The following is a 26,220-nucleotide window of genomic DNA, read 5'->3' on the forward strand; positions in this document are numbered from 1 at the left end:
ACCTCTGATTATATTATGGAACAATCATCATCACTATGTCTCACCTTGAAGGAACTACTATCATGAGGTGAGATTACAACAAGGAATAGCATCAATGAAATCATAGAATAAGATCATCAAGCTCATAATAGCATCAATTCATAAGCTTCGGTATCTCTAGAAATAGCATCATCATCATCATCATCATTATCATAGAACACATCTTATCTCTAGCTCATAAGAAGCTCTTAAGAACCCTGAACTTTCAACTTTTGGAATGTAAGAAGGTCATGGAAATACATATATATATAAGAAACCGTAACATAGGAGTCATGCCTTTTGAAAGGAAGGGACTAGCCTTAGCATACCTTTGCGTCTCCTTAACGACTGAATGTTATCCTTCCAAGCTCACGATTCTACATTCAAGAGAATTCGTACCAAGGTTAGGCCATTGGAAACATACTTAAGTTTGAACTAAAGTAACTAAGAGCTAACGGAAATTGGACAGCATTTCCTTTGTTTCGACAACTTTCCCTATCTAATAAACAACTCCCAAATATCAATAGCAACACCCACAATACCATAATCAATAGACTTCTTCAAGTTAAGCATTGTATTCTCAAACCCCCTTTCAAAGTCATCCATAATCATAACTACAACGCGACACCATATTCACTTTCATATAATACTTCCTCAACGTCATTAGTATCACTCACAACAAGATTATAATCATGGTATACTAAGAATTATGACTCAAATTAATTCACTACTCAAAAATACCATTAAATCCATATTTGAGCTTCATATTCTACTTCCTCCCCTTATTCAAGTGATTCAACAACCAAATACTCTTAATAACATAACATAGATGTAAAATTCACCTTTTATTATGTAAGGATGAACTTTGGATGATTATACTTCACTTGAGAGAAACCCCAACTTCAACACCAAAGGGAATCTTGACTTCTACAAACCCTAGTGAGCCCCTTTGCACTTGATTCTCTTGATTCTTGGGACTTAATCCTTGATTTCTCTTAGGTTTGTGTTAATATGATGGGTGGAATATTCTAGAGCTCTCAAGAGTTGTCGAGAATGTGGGAAATGAAAAATATGAACTTGGGTCACCTATTTTAAAAAAAAAACATTAAAGCTGCCCGTCTTGATTATACGGTCAGTACAAGTGACCGTATAATACCACCAGGGATGACCCTTCACTGTAACGGTTATTCGGACCCTTATACGGACCGTATAAGTGGTCGTATAACCCCATTTTTCCTAACTTACTCTCGTTGATTCGTTCAACCTCAAATCCTTATGGAACCTTCTTGGAACTTGTATAACACTTCATTAACCATCTAAGGAGATCTATAGCTCCGCCTCAAGACATTACTAAATCAACATTAGCTCGATTATTGCGAAACCTTCCCAAATGCAACTTATGTTTCACTTCCTTCAACGAACTTAGTTCCACCAATTCATGTGACTTCGAAATCTTGAAGTACGCACTCTAAAGCTATCAAATACTCTCCTTAACTTCATAAGGACTTCATGATTACCTTAAGCCCGCATTAATCTATTCACAATGCAACAACTCAAAGTTTCTGAGATGTAACATTCTCCCCCATTAAGAACATTCGTCCTCGAATGTTAGGCTTTTGGGGATTCTACAAAAATTTTGCCAGAGTTTCCCTTGTGATATGGCACTACCATCCTTTCACAACAACCCATAATAACATCGCCTCACAGGGCTACAGCTATAACAGCAAGAAAACATGGCCACACACGACCAAAAACATCAAAAGAAAGCATTACGTACCTGAGGACAATGGCATCTCATTATGAACCTCTTTTGGGGGTGGAAATAAATACGGATATCTAGACTTCATATCTTCTTCTGCTTCCCAAGTCATTTCTTCTCTGTTATTGTTTCTCCACAAGACCTTAACTGAGGTTACGTCTTTAGTTATGAGTTTTCGCACTTGCCTAGTATGACAATCGGTACTTCTTCATAAGTTAATTTCTCGGTAACTTGGACATCATCCACAAGCACGATTCTGGAAGGATCCAACACACTTCTGGAGCATTGACACATGAAAAACTAGATGGACTGACTCAAGTTCTGAAGGTAAATCTGGCTCATAAGCCACTTAACCCACCTTGCGCACAATCTTATAAGGCCCAATATACCGGGGACTAAGCTTGCCTTTCTTATCAAATCTCATTACACCTTTCATCAGCGGCACTTTCAGGAATACCCAATCATTAACTTCGAATTCCAAGTCTCGTCGACGATTGTCCGCATAAGATTTCTGACAACTCTAGGTTGTCAACAACCGGTCTCGAATAAGCTTGATCTTTTCTACTATTTACTGGATCAGTTCTGGGACTATTAGTTATGTCTCTCCTACTTCAAACCACCCAATTGGCGATCCACACGTCCTCCCGTATAGAGCTTCATACGGGGCCATCTGGATACTGGAATGATAACTGTTGTTATAAGAAAATTCGATAAGTGGCAAATGATCATCCAATTACCTCTGAAGTCTAATACACATGCCCGCAACATATCTTTCAAGGTCTGAATAGTGCATTCAACTTGTCCATCAGTCTGTGGATGAAATGCTGTGTCGAGTCTCACTTGAGTTCCCAAACCTTCTTGAAAGGACTTCCAGAATTTAGCAGTAAATTATGCTCCTCTGTCTGTGATAATGGATATTAGGACACCATGAAGTCTCACTATCTCTTTAAGATACAACCTTGCATAATCTTCCACTGAGTATGTAGTTCTGACTGGAAGAAAATGAGCTGATTTTGTAAATCTGTACACGATTACCCATATGGAGTCATACTTACACCAAGAACGAGGCAAGCCTACAATAAAATCCATGTTAATCACTTCCCACTTCCAAGTTGGAATTTCTATAGCTTGCAACAATCCTCCTGGCTTTTGATGCTCAATTTTCACTTGTTGACAATTTGGACACTGAGCTACAAACTCTGCTATATCCTTCTTCATTCCGTCCCACCAATACATTGACTTGAGATCATGGTACATCTTTGTCGCTCCTGGATGAATAGAATAACAGGAGTAATGGGCTTCTTCCAGAATCTGGTGGCGTAATCCTGCAACATCTGGAACACATAGCCTGCTTCGATACCTGAGAATCCCATCTGTAGAAATCTCAAATGGTGACTTTTTCTTCCGGGGAAGTGTATCTCTATAATAACTCAACTTAGGGTCTTCATATTGGCCTTTTTTCACCTCTATGTCCAGGGATAAAACAGCTTGGTTATGAACAGCAACTCCTACATTGCCCGAGTCCATTAAGAGAACTCCTAGGCTAGCTAGTTGGTGGAGCTCACAGACTAATTCTTCCTTCTCCGGTTGGACATCACATAGACTGCCCATGGATTTACGGCTAAGAGCATTGGCCACCACATTCGCCTTTCCGGGATGATATAAAATACTCACATCATAGTCTTTCAATAGCTCTAACCACCGCCTCTGCCGTAGATTCAACTCCTTCTGCTTGAAAATATACTGGAGACTCTTGTGATCTGTATAAATATCAACATGAACACCATACAAGTAATGTCTCCATATCTTTAGTGCATGAATAACCGCAGCTAATTCAAGGTCATGGGTCGGATAATATTTCTCGTGTTTCCGCAACTACCTAGATGCATAGGCAACAACCTTACCATGCTGCATTAACACACAGCCCAACCCAACACGGAGGCATCACAATAAACGACATAGCCTTCTGATCCTTCTGGAAGTGTCAGGACTGGGCTGAAATAAATCTATCTTTCAATTTCTGGAAGCTGCGCTCACAAGCATCGATCCACTAAAATTTTGTTGATTTCTGAGTTAGCTTCGTCAATGGCACCGAAATAGAAGAAATCCTTCCACAAATCTTCCACAATAGCCTGCTAATCCTAGAAAGCTACAGACCTCTGTAGGCGTTGTAGGCTTTGGCCAAGACTTCACAGCCTCAATCTTTTGAGTATCTACTCGGATACCGTCAGCTGAGATAATATGGCCCAGAAAAATTACAAAATTCAGCCAAAACTCACATTTTGAAAACTTGGCATATAGTTCTCAAGCCCGAAGAATTTCAAAGACCATACATAAATGATCTGCGTGCTCTGCCTCTGACCGAGAATATACCAGAATTTCATCGATAAACACAATTACAAATAGATCTAGGAAAGGCCTGAACACATTATTCATCAAATTCATGAACACTGTCGGGGCGTTAGTCAAGCCAAACGACATTACCCGAAATTCGTAATGACCATATCTGGTTCTGAAAGCCTTCTTCGGAATATCTTTTTCTCTAACTCTCACTTAGTGGTATCCCGATCTCAGATCAATCTTTAAAAATCACTTAGCACCCTACAATTGATCAAATAAATCGCCGATGCTCAGAAGCGGATACTTATTCTTTATTGTCACATTGTTCAACTGCCGATAATCAATGCACATTCGCAAGGAACCATCTTTCTTTCTTACGAATAAGATAGTTACTCCCTATGGCGATGAACTGAGCCTAATAAATCCATTCTCGAGCAAATCCTTCAGTTGTGCCTTTAACTCTTTCAATTCTGCAGGAGTCATTTTGTAAGGAGGAATAGATATGGGATTGCTTTCCGGCAACACATCAATAGTAAAATCAATCTCCTATTCCGGTGGAAGACCTAGAAGCTTTGGAAACTCATTTACTACCGGGACGGATTGAAAAGTCGACGATTTTGCTTTGGTGTCATGAACTCAAACTAAATGGTAAATATAGCCCTTAGCAATCATCTTCCTCGCCTTAAGATAGGAAATAAACCTACCTCTTGGAGATACTGTGTTACCCTTCCATTCAAGCACTGGTTCTCCCGGAAATTGGAACCAAACCATTTTTGTTCTACAATCCACATTAGCATAATAAGAAGCCAACCAATCCATGCCCATAATAATATCAAAGTTTAACATTTCCAGCTCGATCAAATCAGCTACAGTGTGACGATCACATACCACAATCGCACAGTTTTTGTATACTTGTCTAGCTATTACCGGGTCGCCAACAGGAGTAGATACCTCAAAAGATTTGATTGGCTCGGGTTTCACCCCAATACGACCAGCAATACAAGGATTCATATACGATAAAGTAGAACCTGGGTCAATCAATGCATAAACATCATAGGAGAATACGGATAATATACCGGTGACAACGTCAGGGGAGGACTCAAGATCCTGTCACCCGGCCAATGCATAAATATGGGGCTGAGGCCAGCTCGAACTGGATGCTCCCTCTCTGTCCCTGCCACGACCTGATGGCTCCTGTGAGCCTTGCCCTACAGGGCGTACGGACGAAGAAGAGTCGGCAACTGATCCTGTGGGCTGAGCCCCACCTCTGCCACTCATTGATCGACAATCACGCATCATATGTCCGGTCTGACCATAGGCATAACAAGCATCTGAATCTCGGCGACACTGACCTGCATGAAATTTACCACACTGGCTGCCTCGTGTTATCGGCTACGATGGCCGGAGCATACCTGGCTAATAAATTAAAACAGAGACTATACTCCTGAACACTCATATTTGATTGCCTTAAATTCAAAAACCTGTCAGCTTGAGCCAGTCGGACCTCGGGTGGCAAATAGTGGCGGAAGAAAGCAACTACGAACTTGTCACGACCCGGGCTACGGGCCGCGACGGGCATCCGGGGCTAACCACCGAACACCACTCATTCCGTTACCCATATGCTCTCATTCGTAATACTAGCTCAATTTCATGAAAATATATCATCATTTGAAACATAATTACTTTTATAAACGTAAGCCCTTCGGCTATAAAAATAATATATATATACACGCACATACATATACATGTAAACCATGGGACCATACTACCCACACTGCGTATCTACGAGCCTCTACTGGAGTACTAGACATATGGACGGGACAGGACCCCGTCGTGCCCGATCATGAGTATATACATATATGCACCAAAAGAATAATCAATGGCACCTCCGGACAATGGAGTGCTCACACGTCGACTACTAGCTCCTATAGATCGGCACCGTCTCCTTGCCTACTGTGGGCATGAACACGACGTCCAAAGAAAATGGACGTCGATGTACGAACATTGTCTCTGAGTACGTAAGGCAGGAATGAAATAAGCATAATAAGAATATCGTAAGTCATGAGATGGAGATGCAACCTGTATACTCTTATGATTATAGATACATTTCATATACATTCATCATACATAAGCACATCATGTACATTACTATAGCGTATGCCTTATCATGTCACATATACATCATCATGCCATACATGCATCGTCACATCAATCATACATCATCATGCCATTAACCCGCGTCCGGGTAACCATCATATGCCGCCCACTAGTGGTGTCATGCCCGGCCCTCTAGGCTAGGTGAAATCATAGCAGCCCGCCTTAGCGGTGACATGCCCGGCCATCTAGGCACGGTAGAATCGTACGCAGCCCGCCTTAGCGGTGACATGCCCGGCCAATTAGGCGCGTGGAATCACATCATCATACATAGCATGCATTTATCATCGTACATTATACATCATCATAAAGTCATCACCATCATTCATTTCATATTCATACCATGGTTTCATCATAAGTTAATATCATTATACATATATCATCAATTCATACATTAGAACTTGAAAGCAAGTATAGTCATGTCGGGGTGACGTAAGGTCGTGGACCCCCGACTTCATTATGAAGCATTCTGCCTCACCTTGAAGGATTAAGCATAAGGTGAGTGGGTACAATGATCAACATCAATGGGCTATGGACAGCTTCATTAGCTTAATAGGAGTATCATATCATAGACTTAGCTTGTCGTTAACGTTATCATAATCGTAGCATATCTCTTATCTCGTGTGTCTATTCATGAACAAGGGCTCATAGTCTTCTTGAAGATGGAACATTCACAAGAAAGAGGAAATCATGCCATAGGACTCATGCCTTAGAAAGAAAGGACTAGCCTCACATACCTTCATCGTTTAGCTATTCTATCGCTTGCTTGTTCTCCTTTAATGCACTTGTTTATACCTTCAAGAGAATTCGTATCGACATTAGCTGTATCATCGTGAAAACATACTTACTAAAGCTATAGAAATTTGGGCAGCATTTTATTTGTTTATACTACTTTCCTCCATATTCCATATCAACTCCCAACATTCATAACAACCATCACAATGTCACTAACAACAATCGTCATCCATTCACATGATTCGCATTTCATAACTTTACTTCAATTCTTCATAATTATGGCCAAAGTTCACTATCGCATTCTTTCATATCCAATGCTTATTTCATGTTCTAAATATCATTTATAACGTGTTTATAATCTCAACACAACCATTTCCATGATTCAACTCAACTATTATTTAACAATGACACTATCCTCATATTTGTGACCCATTTCCTATACTCTTTCACAATCCATGTGTTTCAACTTATAAATACTTCAAATAACATGAAAAGGTCATGAAAATCACCTTAGATGATGGAGGAATAGGCCTTGATTGATGATACACTTTTTGCACAAAAACCCTATTTCATCTCTCTTGGGTTTTCTTGATTTGTATGACTTTTAATGGGTTTTCTTTACTTGATTCTCTTGATTTCTTGTTTTTGATCCTTGATTTCTATGGTTTTCTTGTGATTGAAGTGTATGGAAAGGTTCTAGAGTTTTCTTGAAGTGTGGAGGTGAAGTATGAAATGAAAATAAAATGAAGTGAGGTCCCTTATATAAAATCAGGTTCAGTCCCGATTGGAATATACGGACCAACATACGGTCCGTATAATTTCTACTGACCGTATGTTGGACCGTATATTTGCTCCAGTAGAATATGTCATTCTGGGCTGGATCTACGGCTGGACATACGGTCCGTAGATTTTATACGGCCAGTATGTCTGGGCGTATGTTTGCCCAGTTTTTCGAGAGTTGTTTCGTCGACTCGTTTGATCTCCGATCCTTATGGAACCTTCTTAACACTTGTTCAACACTTCAATACCATTCTAAGGGATGTTATAACTCTTCCTCAATGTGTCATTAGGACATCATTAACTCGATGCTCGAAATTCTTATCCGATACCCAACATATGGCTCGCTTCTCTTGACCACTTTCTTTCCTTAACTCGAATGTCTTTGGAAATCTTAATTAGGACCATCACATACTATCTCTCGCTTACCCCAAACCTCGTATATGTCACGTCCTTTGTGAGTCTATTCACTATATGCTAACGGGGAATTTTTCGAGGTGTAACATTCTTCCCCCCCCCCCCCCCCTTTTGGAACATTCGTCCCCGAATGTTAAGTCGTCGGGGATTCTAGAAAAAATTTGCTAGAGTTTCCCCTATAATATGGCACTACCATCCTATCACAACAACCCATAATATCATTGCCTCACAGGGCCACAACACAATAGCAATATAAATTGGCCACACACGACCCATATACATAAAAGTAAGCGTACATACCTTATCATTTCGACGTCTCGTCATAGTTCTCTTCCAGGGGCTGAAATAAATGTGGATATGTGGATTTCATCTTCTTTTCCGCTTCCCAAGTCATCTCTTCCCGATTGTTATTTCGCCATAGGACTTTAACTGAAGCTATTTCCTTATTCCTATGTCTTTGTACTTGCCTGTCTAGTATGACAATAGGCACTTCTTCATAAGCTAGCTTTTCTGTAATCTGAACATCATCTATTGGCACAATCTTTGTAGGATCTCCCACACATTTGCGGAGCATTGAAACATGGAATACTGGATGAACTAGCTCGAGCTCTGAAGGCAATTCTAATTCGTACGCCACTTGACCCACTTTGCGGATAATTTTGTAGGGTCCAATATATCGAGGACTCAACTTGCCTTTCTTACCAAATCTCATCACCCCTTTCATCGGTGATACTTTCAAGAACACCCAATCATCGACTTAAAATTCTAAATCTCGCCGGCGGTTACCCGCATAGGATTTTTGGCGACTTTGGGCTGTTAATAATCGATCTCGGATCACCTTGACTTTTTCTACTGCTTGTTGAATCAGCTCGGGGCCTATTAGTTGCACTTCTCCGACATCAAACCATCCAATTAGATATCTACACTTCCTTCCATACAAAGCTTCATACGGAGCCATTAGGATACTGGAATGGTAGCTATTATTATATGCGAACTCGACTAGGGGTAAGTGGTCATCCCAACTACCACCAAAATCTAGTATGCATGCCCGTAGCATATCCTCCAAGGTCTGTATAGTACGTTCGGCTTGTCCGTCAGTTTGCGGATGAAAAGCCGTGCTGAGCCTTACTTGAGTACCTAGACCCTCTTGGAAGGATTTCCAGAACTTAGCTGTAAACTGTGCTCCTCTGTCTGTAATGATAGATATTGGAACACCATGAAGTCTCACAATCTCCTTGATGTACAACCTCGCATAATCTTCTGCTGAATATGTAGTTCTGACTGGGAGAAAATGGGCTGCTTTCGTCAATCTATCCACAATCACCCATATGGAATCATACTTGCCTCGAGAGCGGGGCAATCCTACAATAAAATCCATGTTAATCATTTCCCATTTCCACGTAGGAATTTCTATTGCTTGCAATAATCCCCCTGGCTTCTGATGTTCTATCTTTACTTGTTGGCAATTTGGACATTGAGCTACGAACTCAGCTATGTCTTTCTTCATACCATCCCACCAATACATTAATTTAAGATCATGATACATTTTTGTCGCTCCTGGATGGATGGAATACCGAGAATAATGAGCTTCTTCTAGAATTCGACGACGCAATTCTGTAACGTTTGGAACACATAACCTGCCTCGGTATCTGAGAACCCCATCTGCTAAGACTTCAAATGGTGATTTTCTTTTGGGAATTTCACACCTTTATAATACTTCAACTTGGGATCCTCGTATTGGCGCTCTTTTATCTCTGTGTCCAAGGGCGAAACAGTGGGATTGTTGATACTAACTCCTGCATCGCCGGAATCAGTTATACGTACTCCAAGATTAGCTAATTGATGGAGTTCATGAATCATTTCTTTCCTTTCCGTGGGGACTTCACAGGAGCTACCCATTGATCGGCGACTAAGCGCATCCGCTACTACATTTGCCTTTCCGGGGTGGTATAAGATATTTACATCATAATCTTTCAATAATTCTAACCACCGTCGCTGTCGCAAATTCAACTCCTATTTGAAAATATATTGGAGACTCTGATGATCTGTGTAGATATCAACATGTACGCCATACAAGTAATGTCTCCACATTTTTAATGCATGTATAACTGCAGCCAATTCAAGATCGTGAGTTGGGTAATTCTTTTCATGTTTTCGCAGTTGTCTCGAAGTATAAGCAATGAATTTTCCATGCTGCATTAATACACATCCTAACCCAACACCGGAAGCATCACAGTACACAACATAGCCATCTAGCCCTTCTAGAAGCGTTAGAACTGGGGCTGAGGTTAATTTGTCCTTCAACTCTTGGAAGCTACGCTTGCAAGCGTTATTCCACTGAAATTTCACTGACTTTTGGGTTAACTTCGTCAATGGGGCTGAAATAGATGAAAAGCCCTCTACGAATCTTCTATAATAACCTGCCAAACCCAGAAAACTACAAACTTCTGTAGGCGTCGTAGGCCTTGGCCAAGTCTTCATAGCCTCTATTTTCTGAGTATCAACTCTAATGCCATCATCTGAAATAACATGGCCCAAGAATGTCACCGAATTTAGCCAAAACTCGCACTTTGAGAATTTTGTATACAACTCCCGAGTACGGAGAATTTCAAGAACAATACGTAGATGATCCGCATGTTCTGATTCTGTGCGAGAATACACTAAAATATCATCAATGAATACTATCACGAACAGATCTAAGAGAGGTCTGAATACATTATTCATTAAATTCATAAACACTTCCGGAGCATTAGTCAGCCCAAACGACATCACTCGGAATTCATAATGGCCATATCTCGTTCTGAATGCTGTCTTAGGGATATCTTCTTCTCTGACTCTCACTTGATGATAACCCGACCTCAGATCTATTTTGGAAAACCACTTGTCACCTTATAGTTGATCAAATAAATCATCCATTCTTGGAAGAGGATACCTGTTCTTTATCGTCACCTTGTTCAGCTATCTATAATCAATACACATTCATAGGGAGCCATCTTTATTTTTCACGAATAATAAACCGTGCTCCCCACGGTGATGAACTAGGTCTAATGAACCACATTTCGAGCAAATCTTTCAACTGAGCCTTTAACTCCTTTAATTCTGCCGGAGCCATTCGATGAGGAGGAATAGAAATAGGCTCGATATCCGGCAACACATCAATGACGAAGTCAATCTCCCTCTCTGGAGGAAGGCCTGGAAGTTCATCTGGGAATACATCCGGGAACTCACTCACTACCGAAACAGCTTGGAAAGTTGGCGATGTTGCCTCGGTGTCACGGACTCGGACTAAATGGTAAATATAGCCCTTAGCTATCATCTTTCTTGCCTTAAGATAGGAAATAAACCTACCCCTTGGAGTTGCCGTATTACCTTTCCATTCAAGCACGGGCTCTCCCAGAAATTGAAAGCGAACTAATTTGATCTGGCAATCAACATTACCATAGCATGAGGCCAACCAATCCATACCCATAATAACATCAAAATCTAGCATTTCTAGCTCAACTAAATCAGCTTTGGTTTGGCGATCACATATCACAATTATATAATCTTTATACACTTGTTTAGCTATTATGGGATCACCAACCGGAGTAGAGACCTCAAAAGGATTAATTGGCTCGGGTTTCACCCCAATACGATTAGCAACATAGGGAGTAATATAGGACAATGTGGAACCCGGATCTATCAATGCATACACGTCATGAGAAAACACAGTCAATGTACCTGTAACCACATCTGGGGAGGACTCGAGATCCTGTCGTCCGGCTAAAGCATATAAGCGGTGCTGTGTGGCACCTGAAGTAGATGCTCCCCCTCGGCCTCTACCTCGGCCTGCTGGAGTCTGGGGAGTCTGCCCTGTAGGACGTACTGAAGAGGATCCTGCTGCTGATCCTGTGGGTTGAACCCCGCCTCTGCCATATCTCACCGGACAATCTCGCATTAAATGTCCAGCCTGTCCACAAATATAACATGCATCTGTGCCCTGGCGGCATGGCCCTGAGTGCAATTTTCTGCACTGACTGCATCGGGGAACGGGTGGTCTCCCTTGACTATAATCTCCCCCAAACTGAGAACCTGGGGCCCTCGAACTCTGGCCCTGTCCTGAACGGAAAGAGCGATCAGATCTTCTGCCTGTAAACCGGGGAGGTGCACTCGTCACTGACTGGCCTGAGTGCCTAGAATATGTCTGCCTCGATCCCCCTCTATAATCACCACCTGTGCCCATAGATCTGGCCCTTTTGCTTTGCCCTCTATCAACATCGCGGTCACCTCTTTGCGGAGGTTGTTGCCCCTCTAAATTTTGGGCGTGGGCCTGAATGCGGGAAATATCCATCCCATCTTGCAATGAAGGGCGTCAGGCAATCTTTAAACAAATGTGGCCCTAAGCCACTCACAAATCTATGCACTCTGTCGCCCATGTCGGCTACCATAGTAGGAGCATATCTGGCCAAAGAATTAAATTGAAGGCTGTACTCCCGGGCACTCATGTTACCTTGCTTCAAGTTTAAAAATATATCCGCCCTAGCTCGGCGGACCTCGGGCGGCAAGTAATGGCGAATAAAAGCATCTACGAATTTGCCAAATGGGAGGAGGCGCATTCTCTTGCCTCGATGCTATCCAATTGTTGTACCATAAAACCGCTACATCTCGGAGTCTATATGATGCTAACTCCACGGATTCGGTCTCAGAAGCATGAATAATCCGCAACGTTCTCAGCATTTCATCAATAAAGCCTTGCGGGTCTTCATCCGTCTTTGACCCAAAGAATTCCGGAGGATTTAAGCTCATGAAGTCACGGGCTCTAGTACTAGCTGAACGATCATTTGGGCCCGTATTTTGCCTTTGTGCCTGAGCGGCAACCAACTGCGTCAATAAATTAATAGCCTCGGTCACTTGTTGACCCGATGTGGCCGGTGGAGAACCGGAGGCATAGGAGCTGAGAATGCCCCTTTTTGCTCTTCTGTAATAGGCGGAGTAGTGGAGGCATTAGATGGAGCCTCATTATGTGATTCATCCTCATCTGCATTCATAGGCGGCTCCCTTCCTGCCTGCTTCTTTGTCGTAGTCTTACTCTTTTGGGCGGCTTTAACTTTTCCCTTTGGCGGCATTTCTGAAATCACAGCACACTTATTAAGGAGGATTAAATCTTATACTCGGCTCTATCGCACGATTTCATGAGAAAAAAGATGGTCACTTTTCCTAAATGCCCTGTAGCCTCCTGTTTATTAGCGTGGCGTGCAACACACCATAAACAAGACTCTACTAGACACGGCTCGTAGACACTTCCTAGGACTGAACTACTCTGATACCACTTCTGTCACGACCCGGGCCACGGGCCGCGACGGGCATCCGGGGCTAACCACCGAACACCACTCATTCTGTTACCCATATGCTCTCATTCGTAATACTAGCTCAATTTCATGAAAATATATCATCATTCGAAACATAATTACTTTTATAAACGTAAGCCCTTCGGCTATCAAAATAATATATATACACGCACATACATATACATGTAAACCATGGGACCATACTACCCACACTGTGTATCTATGAGCCTCTACTGGAGTACTAGACATATGGACGGGACAGGACCCCGTCGTGCCCAATCATGAGTATATACATATATGTACCAAAAGAATAATCAATGGCATCTCTGAACAATGGAGTGCTCACAAGTCAGCTACTAGCTCCTATAGATCGGCACCGTCTCCTTGCCTACATGGGCATGAACACGGCGTCCAAAGAAAACGGACGTCAGTACGAACATTGTACTGAGTATGTAAGGCAGGAATGAAATAAGCATAATAAGAATATCGTAAGTCATGAGATGGAGATGCAACCTGTATACTCTTATGATTATAGATACATTTCATATACATTCATCATATATAAGCACATCATGTACATTACCATAGCGTATGCCTTATCATATCACATATACATCATCATGCCATACATGCATCGTCACATCAATCATACATCATCATGTCATTAACCCGCGTTCGGGTAACCATCATATGCCGCCCACTAGTGGTGTCATGCCCGGCCCTCTAGGCTCGGTGAAATCATAGCAGCCCGCCTTAGCGGTGACATGCCCGGCCATCTAGGCACGGTAGAATCGTACGCAGCCTGTCTTAGCGGTGACATGCCCGGCCAATTAGGCTCAGTGGAATCACATCATCATACATAGCATGCATTTATCATCGTACATTATACATCATCATAAGGTCATCACCATCATTCATTTCATATTCATACCTTGGTTTCATCATAAGTTAATATCATTATACATATATCATCAATTCATACATTAGAACTTGGAAGCAAGTATAGTCATGTCGGGGTGACGTAAGGTCGTGGACCCCGACTTCATTATGAAGCATTCGATACACTCACCTTGAAGGATTAAGCATAAGGTGAGTGTGTACAATGATCAACATCAATGGGCTATGGACAGCTTCATTATCTTAATAGGAGCATCATATCATAGACTTAGCTTGTCGTTAACGTTATCATAATCGTAGCATATCTCTTATCTCGTGTGTCTATTCATGAACAAAGGCTCATAGTCTTCTTGAAGATGGAACATTCACAAGAAAGAGGAAATCATGCCATAGGACTCATGCCTTAGAAAGAAAGGACTTGCCTCACATACCTTCGTCGTTTAGCTATTCTATCGCTTGCTCGTTCTCCTTTAATGCACTTGTTTATACCTTCAAGAGAATTCGTATCGACATTAACTGTATCATCGTGAAAACATACTTACTAAAGCTATAGAAATTTGGGCAGCATTTTCTTTGTTTATACTACTTTCCTCCATACTCCATATCAACTCCCAACATTCATAACAACCATCACAATGTCACTAACAACAATCGTCATCCATTCACATGATTCGCATTTCATAGCTTTACTTCAATTCTTCATAATTATGGCCAAAGTTCACTATCGCATTCTTTTATATCCAATGCTTATTTCATGTTCTAAATATCATTTATAACGTGTTTATAATCTCAACACAACCATTTCCATGATTCAACTTAACTATTATTCAACAATGACACTATCCTCATATTTGTGACCCATTTCCTATACTCTTTCACAACCCATGTGTTTCAACTTATAAATACTTCAAATAACATGAAAAGGTCATGAAACTCACCTTAGATGATGGAGGAATAGGCCTTGATTGATGATACACTCTTTGCACAAAAACCCTATTTCATCTCTCTTGGGTTTTCTTGATTTGTATGACTTTTAATGGGTTTCCTTTACTTGATTCTCTTGATTTCGTGTTGTTGATCCTTGATTTCTATGGTTTTCTTGTGATTGAAGTGTATGGAAAGGTTCTAGAGTTTTCTTGAAGTGTGGAGGTGAAGTATGAAATGAAAATAAAATGAAGTGAGGTCCCTTATATAAAATCAGGTTCAGTCCCGATTGGAATATACGGACCAACATACGGTCCGTATAATTTCTACTGACCGTATGTTGGACCGTATATTTGCTCTAGTAGAATATGTCATTCTGGGCTGGATCTACGGCTGGACATACGGTCCGTAGATTTTATACGGCCAGTATGTCTGGCCGTATGTTTGCCCAGTTTTTTTAGAGTTGTTTCGTCGACTCGTTTGATCTCTGATCCTTATGGAACCTTCTTAACACTTGTTCAACACTTCAATACCATTCTAAGGGACGTTATAACTCTTCCTCAATGTGTCATTAGGACATCATTAACTCGATGCTTGAAATTCTTATCTGATACCCAACATATGGCTCGCTTCTCTTGACCACTTCTTTCCTTAACTCGAATGTCTTTGGAAATCTTAATTAGGACCATCACATACTATCTCTCTCTCACCCCAAACCTTGTATACGTCACGTCCTTCGTGAGTCTATTCACTGTATGCTAACGGGGAATTTTCTGAGGTGTAACAAAACTCCTGCCATACTGGGGGAGGCGCATTTTGCCCTCTCGAAGATATCCAATTATTGTACCACAGAACGGCTACATCCTGTAGTCTATAGGAAGCCAAATCCGCTACCTCAATATCGGAAGCATGTATTATTCTTAGCGTCCTCAGCATCTCATCTATAAAGCCCTGCGGGTCTTCATCCAGCTTCGACCCAAAAAATTCTGGAGGGTTCAAGCTTATAAAATCACGGGCTCTGGCACTAATCGCTCTGTCACCAGGACCCACACTCTGCCACTGAGCCTAGGCGGTAACTAACTGGGTCAGTAATTGAATAGCCTCGGTCATCTGCTAGCCCAAAGCACCCGGTGGAGGAACTGGAGGCATTGGAGCTGGAGAGGAGACCCCTTCATGCTCCTCTAAGATAGGCGGAGTTTGAGAAGTACGAGATGGATCCTTATTATGAGACTCACCTTCCTCTATATGTACCAGGGACTCCCGTTCAGTTCGCCTTCCTGTCGCTGTCTTGCCCTTCTGGGTAGCTATTGCTTTCTTCTTCACACACATCGCTGAAATCATAACGCACAATTAAAGAGAAAAGAGAAATCTTACATTATAGCTCTATCGAATGATCTATGAAGAAGAAGGATGGTCACTATTCCTAAATACCCGGCAGCCTCTTGTTTATAAGTGTGGCGCACTTCACACCCATAAAAAAGACTCAACTGGACACGGCTCATAGACACACCCTAGGACGGAACTGTTCTGATACCACTTTAGTCACGACCCAGCTAGAGGGCCATGACGGACACCCGGAGCTAGCCTACCGGGCACCACTCATCATGTTCGCTATCATATTCAACCTAAATCAACACAATTCTCAAGCAAAACTTATTACGAAATGATCTTCAATTTCTCCTCAAACATGCATATGTATGTGTATATATATAAGCCCCCGAGGCTACAAAATAATATACAAAATGTACACTGGTAAAGTCATGAAACATCTACTACCCGCTCATATGTCTACGAGCCTCTACTGGAGTTCTGACAGTCATAAAGACGGGACAAGACCCTGCCATGCCCCAAATATGTACACAAAAGAATATACCAATAAGCTGCAACTCTGAAGTAGTGGAGTGCTCCTGTATATCTGCTGAGAAAGCGCCTAGGTGTCTGGACCGTCTCTCTGTCTACCTGCGAGCATAAACACAGCGTCCATAAAAGAAAGGACATTAGTACAAAAAATGTACTGAGTACGTAAGGCATGCATAACAACATAATAAGGAAATAAAGAAAACATAAGGTGAAGAGATAACCTGTAACTGATTGCCTCTTAAGACGGAATCATGCATGCTAACTTTTATATTAAAACAACATCATATCATATATACATATATAAACTGTCCGACCATGTAGGTACGGTGAGATCATCATTAGCCCACGTCTAGGCCTCCCGCGTCTGGGGTAACCATCTCATGCCGCCCACTGGTGGTGTCTGCCCGGCCAAATAGGCACGGTGTAATCATCATAAGCCGCCCACTACGCCCACCGTAGTGGTGTCTGCCCGGCCAACTAGGCCCGGTGTAACCTTACATATACATAACATAAAGCATGCATGAGAGCCCAAGTAAAAGCTACAACTCTATCGGAGTGACGTAAGGTCAGTAACCTCCGATTATATTATGGAACAATCGTCATCGCTATGTCTCACCTTGAAGGAACTAATATCATGTGGTGAGATTACCACAAGGAATAGCATCAATGAAATCATAGAATAAGATCATCAAGCTCATATAGCATCAATTCATAAGCTTCGGAATCTCTAGAAATAGAATCGTCATCATCATCATTATCATAGAACACATCTTATCTCTAGCTCATAAGAAGCTCTTAAGAGCCGTGAAATTTCAACTTTTGGAATGTAAGAAGGTCATAGAAATACATGTATATATAAGAAATCGTAACATAGGAGTCATGCCTTTGGAAAGAAAGAGACTAGCCTTAGCATACCTTTGCGTCTCCTTAACGACTAAACGTTCTCCTTCCAAGCTCACGATTCTACATTCAAGAGAATTTGTACCAAGGTTAGGCAATTGGAAACATACTTAAGTTTGAACTAAAGTAACTAAGAGCTAACAGAAATTGGGCTGCATTTCCTTTGTTTCGACAACTTTTCCCATATAATAAACAACTCTCAAATATCAATAGCAACACCCACAATACCATAATCAATAGACTTCTTCAAGTTAAGCATTGTTCGATTCTCAAACCCTCTTTCAAAGTCATCCATAACCATAACTACAACATGACACCATATTCACTTTCATATAATACTTCTTCAACTTCATTAGTATCACTCACAACAAGATTATACTCATGGTATACTAAGAATTATGACTGAAATTAATTCACTACTCAAAAATACCATTAAATCCATATTTGAGCTTCATATTCTACTTCCTCCCCTTATTCACGTTATTCAACAATCACATACTCTTAATAACATGAAATAGATGTAAAACTCACTTTTGATTATGTAAGGATGAGCTTTGGATGAATATACTTCACTTGAGAGAAACCCTAACTTCAATACCAAAGGGAATCTTGACTTCTACAAACCCTAGTGAGCCCCTTTGCACTTGATTCTCTTCATTCTTGGTACTTAATCCTTGATTTCTCTTAGGTTTGTGTTAATATGATGGGAGGAATGTTCTAGAGCTCTCAAGAGTTGTGGAGAATGTGGGAAATGAAAAATATGAACTTGGGTCACCTATTTTTAAAAAAAAAACATTAAAGCTGCCCGTCTTGATTATACGGTCCGTACAAGTGACCGTATAATACCACCAGGGATGACCCTTCACTGTAATGGTTATATGGACCCTTATACGGACCGTATAAAGTTATACGGACCATATAAGTGGTTGTATAACCCCATTTTTCCGAACTTACTCTCGTTGATTCGTTCAACCTCAAATCCTTATGGAACCTTCTTGGCACTTGTATAACACTTCATTAACCATCTAAGGAGCTCTATAGCTCCACCTCAAGACATTGCTAAATCAACATTAGCTCGGTTATTGCGAAACCTTCGCAAATGCAACTTATGTTTCACTTCCTTCAACGAACTTAGTTCCACCAATTCATGTGACTTCGAAATCTTGAAGTACCCACTCTAAAGCTATCAAATACTCTCCTTAACTTCATAAGGACTTCATGCTTACCTTAAGCTCGCATTAATCTATTCACAACGCAACAACTCAAAATTCTGAGATGTAATAAGAATAATCATATTCCCACAGGTAGATAGAAACCCTACATACCTTAGTCGCTCCAACACTTGTAACAATGGTCTGGAATTATAGAAGAAATCCAAAAGCCTTAATCTTGAATCCCTTAGATGGTTTTTCTTGAAAACCCTAGGATAGGAATAATGAATTCTTATTTAGCAATCATGGATACATGTTAGAATTCACTTGGAATGGTTGGAAAAGGCTTATCTTGATGTATTCTAATGGTGGAGGAGAAGAACTTCGTGCTAGGGCTTGGGAACATCAAAAAGCAGAAAAAGAACTCAAGCCCTGTATTTATACTTTTGCTGAGTTGGGAAAATGTACATGCAACATGTACGCCCATACAATATTGTACATCCCGTACAATCTTGGCATACCTGATGTGCCAAATTCCAGAAATCATGATTTTTCGCTGTTGAGGTACGAGATGATAAGTACGACTCGTACTTTAAGTATGTCCCATATAAATTGTACTGCCAAGATATACGGCCCCTACAATAATGTGTGGCCCGTACATTCAAGCCGTACCTAGAATGCCAAATTCCAGTAGTTCTATTTTCTCCCTGGTAAAGTATGTCCTATAAGTATAGGCCGTACATAGAAGTACGGCCCATACATTTTGACGTAACACGTACTTTTACCATTCCAAGGTAAATTCCTAATTCCAACACTTCTATCTTGATTTCTAAGTCTTGAATCATGAACGTAGCTTAATTTAAAGATACGAGGTGTAACAAATTCTAATTGAACCTGTCACCCTTGACAATGAGAGCTACACTTGGTGAACAATCTTTCATCTGAAACCTTTCTAAAATTTTATTGATATAGGCTTCTTGATATAGACCTAAGGTACCTTGATGTCTATCTCGATGAATCTTAATGCCAATGACAAAAGATGAATCACCCATGTCTTTCATGTCAAAATTTTAAGAGAGAAATTGTTTCACTTCATGTTGCATTCCCTCATCATTAGAAGCAAGCAAGATATTATTCACATATAGAACTAAGGAACAAATTTTACTCCCACTGACCTTCAGGTATATATATTGATCCATATGTTCTCAACAAAGTCAAATGAAGAGATAACATTATGAAATTTTAAATACCACTAACGGGAGGCTTGTTTTAGCCCATATATGGATTTCTTTAGCTTGCGTATCAAGTGCTCACCATTACTAGAGGACAATACTTTATGTTGTTTCATATAAACCTTTTCCTCTAGATCACACAATGAGAAATGCGGTTTTCACATCCATCTATCGCATTTCTAAGTCAAAACGGGCTACTAATGCCAATATGATGCGCAAGGAATTCTTTTTGGACACAGGAGAAAAAGTGTTTGCGTAGTCAATTCCTTCCCTTTGTGTGAATCCTTTAGCAATGAGTCTTGCTTTATATCTTTTTATGTTGTCTGATGAGTCCCTTTTAGTTTTAAAGACCCATTTACATCCAATGACTTTTACACCATTAGGCAACTCAACAAGATCCCAGACTTCGTTACTTTTCATGGAATTCATCTCATCTTTCATGGCATTGTACCAAAATTCTGACTCTTTGCAACTCATGGCTTGTGAGAAAGACACATATTCATTTTCGACTCCAATGTCAGATTCTTGCAAATACACAACATAGTCAGATTCTTGCAAATACACAACATAGTCACTAGGAATTGCTGATTTTCTTTCTCTATTAGATCTCCTTAATGTTGTGCCAACATTTTCTTGAGGATCATGTTGTTCGACTTGTTGTTCAATAATTTCTGAAATTTCTTGAACAACTTGATCTACTGGAATATTTTCAGCAGCTTATGGAATTTCATTGATTGGATGTGTTACGACCCAATTTGGTTAAGTCGTGCGGGCACTTACCTTTCCCACCTCGGTAAGCGAACCCTCAATCCAACGATATGTAAAGGCATAAACAAATAAATCAATCAAGCAGAATAGAGTAATCAAGTAAGTCTCACAATAATATAATAGAAATAGTGCGGAATAAGGAAAATACCCCCAGGGTCTGGTCTAAACTATACAAGAGCATCTAATAAAAAAAATACAGGCCTGGAACATGATAATACATAAATCTGTCTACGTCTCATAATAGAAATAGTAAGACGTAAATAGGAAGAGTCTTCAAGGCAGCGAGCGTCTCGCGCTCACCCTGGAAACTCGATGCTATGCTGAAGGCGACTATCGGCCACGAGAGATAGAAGCAGACCCAACCTGATACTCTACATTCATAAAAGATGCAGCAAGTGCAGGTCAGTACAAAACAACAGTACTGGTAGGTATCATCGGCCGACTAAGTATAACTAACATAATTCAGAAAATAAAGTAGGATAGGCAGATAAATCAACAAGTATAAGTCAAACACAATCAGAAACCAGTATCCGTCGTCACCTAGATTGAAGCATCTAAACCCAAGTATGGCAAAGTCTCGATATATAAACAATTTGAATCAATCAAAACCAGTATAACACCGGATCATCACAATATAAGCCACGATACAATGCAATGCAATGATGTATGAATGCAAATATAATGCAATGCCATGTACACATGTACTCCGGACGGAAGTATCGACGTCTCGGCAGCACAACCCAAGGTGACTCGCGAAGTCTAAGTGACGCTCGTCCTGGATCTTTACCCAACAGACAGACGAGACCCAGATCTTTTCCTATAGGGGTTCTCACCAGCACCACCCTGGGGGACCTACGGAGCCTATACACTCACTCAATACACGATTCGGGGACTAACATCGGATATCGGACTCTCACATTACTCTGATTTAAAAACTGAGCCAAGCTCATCATAATATTTCACCTAGTACCAATAGTATATCAACTGTATATCATGCAGAATGAGAATGAATGAAATGCATATGTCAACATCAACAATATATCAATATCACAAGTACCAACATGGGTACACCAACAATATATCAGTGTCACAAGTACCAATATGGGTATGCCAACAATATCATCAACAACTACACAGGTCATATGGAACTCTATCCTCGTATCAACGTTAAAAGCAAGGTACCACTATATCACAACCAAGATGTAACAACAGTTCCCAAAATCTACTAACAACATGTTGCATCAAGCCAACACAATAGAACAATCAAATCACAACACAACGGAGTGGCTAACCCCAATCACGCAATAGGGCCCAACCTAAGTCAATATTCAACCCAGCTTCATACCTGATGGTTTACATGATTTCTTCGACAATATAATCTAAATGTATGTTTCGCTACATGATGTCTCACCAAGGGTAAGCCATAACCTACCTGGATGGCCGAACAGCAAACACCAACAATCACTCTTTTGCCTTGCCTTTCCGCTGAGGCTCAAAATCAAAGAAGTCTAGGCATATTCGAAATCTAGATTAGCAATCATGAAGAATGATACTATATTGCTATCATTCAATTTAGGTCAAATCTAACCTGAGAATTTAGGCCCATAAGGTCAAAACGGGAAATTCGGGAGTAAAATATCAAATTAAGAACTAGGTGATCAAAATCCAACAACTAATTGCTAAATTAACTCAAAGATTCACCTAATTTCGAATTCCAAGTAAAACCCCCAATTTTGGGTATAAACCGTAACTCTTAGATTCAAGAATTCAATACTAATAATGGAAAATATATGATTAATAATCCTAGTTACATCATAATCCCTATCAATTTCATCATTAACAAGCCTAGATAGCAAAACCATCAAAATCCACTTTTAATCCTCCATTACTAAGGAACTAACAAGAAATAAGGAATTCCAAGATGATTAGGATTAATGAAATAGCAAGAGGATTAGGAGAACTTACCACAAAGAATCTTCACCAATAATCCCCAATAAAGTTACCAAGAGCTCTAATTTCGAAAATGGTATTAAATGATGGACTAAGGGCTTTTAACACTTCATTAAATGAACTCACTGCCCATCATCTGCTTCCGCGACACCTAGGCTGCTCCAGCAGTCCAGCCCAAATGGCTTGAACCGCTCCAATGGCAGGGTGACCACTCCAGCGGTACAGCTGCCGCGGTGCTGGTGCCGCCAAAGCGGCTACCAGACACCAGAAATCACACCGAGTTTCACATTACAATTCAATTTTTTGACTAATTCCCGAGGCCATCTGCTCACATACCACATGCATAAACAAACATAAAAACAAGCTATGAACGAGCTCGTGGCCTCAGATTCCCAACGGAGGTCTCGTTGACCGAGTCAACCCCCAATACCTTAATTCTAATTTCCTAACTCGATTCTCGAAATGCATCCGAGTGCATTTTAGGAAACGAACCAGATATACACACAAGTTCCAAACGACCATCCAAACCTCTTGGAATCGACAAATTTTTTTAAAAAGTCCGCTTACCCAAAAGTCAACTTTGGGTCAACTCTTTCCACTTAAAGTCCATATTTCATAAAAAGTCGCCCAAGTTAAGTCTAGAAACCCTGAAGCATGTCAACAGTCCCCTCCGGTCAAAAGTGAGCTAACCAAGCTCGGAAAGGGGCGAAAATGCCGGAAAGACTATAACGAACGAACGGGTCATTAGATCAGATACTAATTAAATCATCGCGCGTCCTTGAGCGAAGACGGAAGAAAATGGGGAATACCTGAATCAGCGAACAACTGATGATATAGGCTACGCATGTGGAACTCGGTCTCCCAAGTAGCCTCCTCAACAGGATGATGCTTCCATTGCACCTTCACAAAAGCAATCTCCTTCTACCTCAGCTTCCGAACCTGCCTATCTAAGATCGCAATAGGCTCCTCCTCATAGGTCAAATTCTCATCAAGTAATATAGAATCCTAACAAACAATGTAAGTACCGTCGGCGTGGTACTTCTTCAAAGATCAAAACATGAAAAATCGGATAAACTCCTGCCAAGCCTGGCGGCAATGCCAACTCATGGGCTACATCGCCCATACGATCAATAATCTCATATACCTGGGAATCAACTTGCCTCTCTTACCAAACCTCGTAACACCTTTCAGAATCGAAAAGTGAAGATAGTACCCCGATCAGATAGAACAGAAATAGGAACCCCATGCAATCTCATAATATCCCGAATGTACAACTTGGCTAACTTATCGGTGGTATAGGAAACCTGAACTGGAACAAAGTGAGCGAACATAGTCAACCGATCAACTATCACCCAAATAGAGTCAAACTTGCCCAGGGTCTTCGGAAGACCTACAACAAAATTCATGGTAATCCTCTCTCACTTCCACTTGAGAATGGGCATCCTCTAAAACACACAGCCGGGTCGCTGGTGTTTATAATTTACCTGCTGACAATTCGCACACTTAGCCACGGAATCAACTATATCTCTCTTCATCCGACGCCACCACTAAAGTTGTCTCAAATCACGGTACATCTTAGTCACCCCATGATGAATGGAATAGCGAGAGCTATGAGCCTCAAACAAGATCAACTGAATCAAATCACCAACAAGAGGAATGCACACAAGTCCCCTAATCCTCAAAATGCCCTCAGAATTAATCACGGCCTCCTTGGCCTCACCCCTCAAAACTCTATCTCGAATCTTGCTCAACTGAGCATCCTCAAATTGATGAATCCTGATTCTATCCAATAAAGACGACCTCACCTCTACACAAGCCAAAATCCTACCTGGGGATGAATATCAAGGCGAATGAAACTGTTGGCTAGATTATGAACCTTCATGGCCAACAGACTCTCAGAAACAACCAAACGAGCTAAACTCTCCATACTCACTACCTTGCAACTCAAGGCATCAGCCACGACATTGGCTTTCCCGGGATGATAAAGAATAAAGATGCCATAGTCCTTCAGGAGCTCCATCCACCGACGCTGCCTGGAATTAAGATCTCTCTGGGTAAACACATGCTAAAGACAACGGTGATCTGTGAAAACCTCACAATGGACACCCTACAAATAATGCCTCCAAATCTTTAAAGCAAAGACTATGGCCAACAACTCCAAATCATGGGTAGGGCAATTCTTCTCATGAACCTTCAACTGATGGGAAACATAAGCTGTCACTTAACCCTCCTGTGTCAACATAGCACCCAAACCCATACGGGAGGCATCACTATAGACCGCGAAATCCTTACCCTCTACGGGTAATGCTAAGATTGGAGCTGAAGTCAAAAGAAGCTTGAGCTTTTGAAAGCTCTCCTCACAATCATCTGACCAGTTGAAGGGAACATCCTTCTAAGTCAATCTAGTCAAAGACGAAGCAATAGCAGTAAAACCCTTCACGAAGCGACGGTAATAGCTGACCAAACCCACAAAATTACGAACCTCGGTGATAGTAGTGGGCCTTGCCCAACCCCTCACAGACTCAATCTTCTGTGGGTCAACCATAATCCCATCCTTAGACACAACATGGCCAAAGAATGCCACAGACTCCAACCAAAACTCACACTTTAAAAATTTAACAAACAAGCTATGCTTCTTCAACAACCCAAGAACAGTACGAAGATGGCTCTCATGCTCCTCTTTACTCTTAGAATATACCAAGATATCATCAATAAACACAATCATGAAGGAATCAAGAAATGGCCAAAAGATGTCATTCATCAAAGTCATAAATGCAGCAGAGGCATTGGTAAGCCCAGAAGACATCACTAGAAACTCATAGTGGCCATATCTCATCCGAATGGCTGTCTTCGAAATATCCTCTGCCCTAATCTTCAACTGGTGGTAGCCTAAACGCAAGTCAATCTTCGAAAACACTGAAGCACCCTAAAGTTGGTCAAAAGATCATCAGTACGAGGCATAGGGAATTTGTTCCGAATAGTAACCTTGTTCAGCTAGCGGTAATCAATGC

Source organism: Lycium ferocissimum, chromosome 9 (assembly GCF_029784015.1).
Source record: "Lycium ferocissimum isolate CSIRO_LF1 chromosome 9, AGI_CSIRO_Lferr_CH_V1, whole genome shotgun sequence".
NCBI classification, from domain to species: Eukaryota; Viridiplantae; Streptophyta; class Magnoliopsida; order Solanales; family Solanaceae; genus Lycium; species Lycium ferocissimum.